Below are 4,696 nucleotides of genomic sequence, written 5' to 3' on the forward strand. Positions count from 1 at the left end.
ATAAAAGTTTATTGTTAGATAGAAATCAGTTTGCCAAGAGACTGACTTCTATAGTGGCAGATCTATGGAAAATGGAGTTTTGCACTGAGAATGCAGTTCTTAGTGGAGAGAAAGTCCTGGCAGCAAAGGGATCTACCAAGGTCCATCTGCAAAGACTTTAGTTAATGGAAGATTATTATATTGGGTGTCTTGTTGGGAATTGGGACAACTAGAGCAGATCAGAACCAGTGGAGGCTGGGAGAGCCCAAGTTGGCTCAGATCCAGTTGGGGCTGGGAGAGCCTGGATCTCCTATTGGAATTCAAAGGGAGGCTTTTTGACCAGGATTTGTAATTGAATCAATGGCTCTGGCATCTTGGAAAGGCAACTTGTCTGGGGATGATATACCTCATCCAGGAGGGGCTGAGAATCTGAAAAGAATCACAGATCAATAGGAAATACAGTTTCTTGAAGGAATCCCAATCTGCTTCATTCCACACCACAAGCAGTTAAAACTTAAATTCATTTAAGGGAAAAAGGACGAAGATCTCAACTTCATGTAACGACAAAGATCATAGAAATTTGGGGGAGTACAAGCCAGGAGGGGGTGTGATAACTGAAGACAGCAGCAGAGCATCTGGTTGTGTGTCATGTGTCCCAATCAGTCCCCGTGTGCAGGCTGAAGGGCAGTTGAAAATTCACAGCTTGAAGCATAGAGAAAACAGATCTCAGGAGCAGATTGGAAATGAGGTGTCCCTCCAGGGTGGAAATGAGGACATTTAGGAATGGGGCCATTTTGCAGGAAATGTATCAGGTCCCTTCTGTGGGCTGCATTAAGAATGCTGATGGCCCATCTAACTATACTGAATGCCAAAGAGAAGTAGGAGAAAATGCTAGAAGCAAGAAGTTTTTTAAAATGCTCTGAATCCCTGGGGTTAATGGCTATCCCAGGGTTAATTTTTAAAGAGAGACTTGGTGCCTCAATCTCACCATAAAATCACCAAGATGGTTTAGGCAAAGATCCTGAGCCTTCCCCTCTACTATTCCCACTCTTTATGGGGGAGGGTTGGAAGGGGCCAGAGGGAGTGAAAAGAGCTAAGAGCCTTAGGTTTTAGTTCAGGTGAGAGAGTTAAAAAAAAAACAAAACAAAAAAAAAAAACAGCTGTTTGTAACAGCAGAGTGGGAGAAAAGTCGAGGGCTCAGAATGGGCTCCTCTAGTTTTGGCCTTAGTTTCCTGGCTTTGGACCCCTGAAAAAGTTGGGGGGTGGGTCCCAGGTTTTTCTTTAGACCAGGAGTTTTTTTTTCAGCTTTGAAAGAGACACTTCTGCTGGTCTTGTTTAGGCTATCCGCTTTTGCCTGAGGGCAGAAGTGTCAGTATCAGTCCCAGGATTTGAAAGAAAAGAAAGCACTTTAAGAACGCACTTTTAAGCCTTTCAAGGACTCCAGAGAGCTGGTATGTGGAGGGAGTTTAGAATTCAGCTAATCTAATCAGAGTTCAAGTTTTGAGGCTAGGTTGTTTTTCAAGCAGAAGTGTCTCTGCATTAAGAGACAGCCTAAAGGTGAGTCTTTAGGGTTCCTAAGCTTTCCCAATTCTATAGCTCTCATCTTCTCTGGGCGACCCTAGAGAGACAGAAAGATGTGACAAAAGCTCTCCTCAGTAAGAGGGCTATTTGTCACCCCACAGAAATTTGTCCAAGAGTCCTTGGGAGAGGCAAATCTGCATGAGTGGAAGACACCAGACAGCTCTACCTGTGTGCCCCAGGGGTATTTGAGGTGTCCCTCTGCTATAGAAGGATGGTATGGTGGCTTACCAGAAAAAAAAACATCGTGAAAGGTCACCAAATAGGAAATCAGCTGTCACTAAAAAGACTGAAATCAATAACTTCTAGGGGAAAAAAAAGCTTTAGTGTCCTCCATTCAATAGCTCCTCATCTGACTCTAGAGAGTATCCACATTATAACCCCTCGTTCTTCTCTAGAGAAGGAGAGCAACAAAATGCTCCTTGAGCTGTAATGCCAGAGAAACTGAGGCAGAACTGTGACACAACAGAGCAAAGAAGAATTTGTCAGGGACCAGCTATAGAATAGAGAACAAGTCTAGAGAGAGACACGCAGGAATCCCCACAAAGGAATTCTGCAAGCTAGAGAAAAGACCCTTTTCCTTTTTAAGAGGCACCAAATTGAAAATAGTTAAGGAGTTTTCAAATAATTTCAGTCTCTCCTTCTAACTCCTCATTTCCCTGTTGCAGTCAGGGAATAAGAAGAGAAAAGAAAGAAAGAAGCTATTTTTATTCTCTTAACAATTAAATTTATTTTGGAATTTTATTCCCCAACCATCATTCCAAAGGTCTTTCTTGAAGATGCAACCTGGCCAGGATTGAAGCTTAGAAAAGAAATCCTTAATTGTTGGCAAGGGCATAGAATGCCAATCCAGAAAAAATAGGAGAGAGTATGTTAAGAGCAAAAGTTCTTGGGACTGAGAAAATTAGGAGCAAAATGTTTCCACCTCCACAGCTAGGCTATTCATCTCTCCACAAGGAGCTGAGGAAATGGCTTAAAGTGCCATTTTAAGCAAGTGCTCTGAGGCTAGAGAAAAGGAAAAAACCAAGAGCAGTTTGGAATACCCTGTCTTTGTAAACATGAGCATGAGCGTGCAAAAGCATAAAAGGCTGTGATAAGGGGAAGGGGCAGATGGGAGACACTGCTCTAAGGCAGGATGACCAAATCAGGGAAACCAAGTCCCATTTTAAAATGTATGAGACAAGAATGCTTCCTGAGGGAGCCAGAAGCTGTGGCTCCTTTAAGAGCCAGGCAAAGGGTCTGGGAGGGCATGGCCTGCTTGTCAAGATTGCCAGTAAACTGTTTTAAAAGTTGGTGGAAATCTTTTCCAGAAATTTGAGAAGATAGGATTGAGTCCCCAGTCTTCCCACTGTACAGTACCCCAATGAGGGGACAGGATAGGAGCATTTAAATGACAGGTGACCAAGCCATGTGGGAGAGGTCTGAAAAGGCCTTGATTCCTCTGCTATCCCCACACTATGGGGGAGGGGAAGGAAAGACCAGAGGTGCCCAGAGAGGGTGGGGGAGAAAGAAATGCAATGTTCTTACCCGGTGCTTCCCGAATATCGAGGGCTTCTCTGTCGATTCCACATTGGAACGTGAGGGAGAGGGAGCCGACCGAACCCTCAAATCTTGCTGGGAGAGCAAGACCTGAAGGAGATGGCCCCACCCCTGTCCAAGGAGTAGCAGCCAAAGATAGAGAGATGTTCTCCAAGCTCACCCAAATCCAGTGACCTTTCTCCTTGTGGCTAGCCTGGTCATTAGAGACCCCAGTGTATGTAACAGTGAAGTGGGAGAAGGGCTCAAACATGGATTCTCTTAAATTTCTCCAGTTATCTCCCCAGAATATATCAAAGAGAGTGCTGGCCTGAGACTCCTAAGAGAGGTCTCCAGAATGGCCATGTGTCTCCTTGGTCTGGGGAGAGTGTGTGTAGTGTGTGATAGAGACACTTCCTCTCTTGTCTCAGAGTTCCTGCCTGAGAGCAGGGCTTTCTGGCGAGAGCTTGAGATGCAAAGGAAGATCCCTTGTCTCTGTAGGGGCTAGGCAGAGGGAGTTTCCTCAAACCAAATATCTTTGCTCAAGGAAGGATTTTTAGAGGCAGAGATGTTTCTAGATTGTGGAAGGGTAAAAGCTTTTAGTTTTCCCAAATTTTTGCAGCCTCTCTCATATCTCTATAATCAGAGAGTGAGACAAAAGAAGGGCTTTTGTCAGTCCACAGCAATTCGTAAAGAATTGTGCATGAGCATAGAGCTCTAACAACGATCCAAGCCTGACCTGGATGGCTTGGGTGTCCACTACAGAATAGGGAAAGAAAAAAAATCTTTTACCTTGTCCAGAGTTCCGAGATTTCCTGGTCCCACTATCTCTAAAAATAGAATGTGACATAAAGGAGGCTTTTTGCCAGAAAATGCAAATACTCTACCTGGGAGAATACTGCTCACAGCCCAGACCCAATCTGGCTGCCTATAACCTTTAGAGATAGAGTGAGACAAAAGAAGGTCTTTTATCAGAGAACGCAGATATTCTTCCTGGGAGACCACCGCACCAACAGTACAAAACCCAAATTGGTTCTAAGTGTCCAGATATTCAGGATTCCCGGTCTGTCAGGGAACCATGAATATCATACTGTTTGAGTGGTCAAGATTCCTGGTCTTCTAGAGGTTAGTGGCTATAAGAGAGTTGTTAAGAATCCCCTTTAAATCAGCTGCAGGTTTTAGGAGTGAAAGAATTCACTCATTCCCAAATATTAGTTGCAAAATAAAAGTTTATTGTTAGATAGAAATCAGTTTAACCAGAGACTGACTTGTATAGTGGTAGATCTGTGGGAAATGGAGTTTTGCACTGAGAATGCAATTCTCAGTGGACAGAAAGTCCTGGCAGCAAAGAGAGCTGCCAAGGTTTATGTGCAAAGACTTAAGTTGATGGAAGCTTATTATATGGAGTATCTTAGTGGGGGGTGGGAAGCCTGGGCAGATCAGAACCAGTCCGGGGCTGGGTGGCCCAAGCAAGTCAGAATGAGGACTGGGACACGCCTGGATCTCCTATTGGAATTCAAAGGGATACTTTTTGACCAGGATTTGTAATTGAATCAAAGGCTCTGGCATCCAGGAAAGACAACTTGTCTGGGGAGGATATGCCTCAGCCAGGAGGGGCTGGGAA

The sequence above is a fragment of the Sarcophilus harrisii genome, chromosome 2 (genome assembly GCF_902635505.1).
Source record: "Sarcophilus harrisii chromosome 2, mSarHar1.11, whole genome shotgun sequence".
NCBI lineage: Eukaryota > Metazoa > Chordata > Mammalia > Dasyuromorphia > Dasyuridae > Sarcophilus > Sarcophilus harrisii.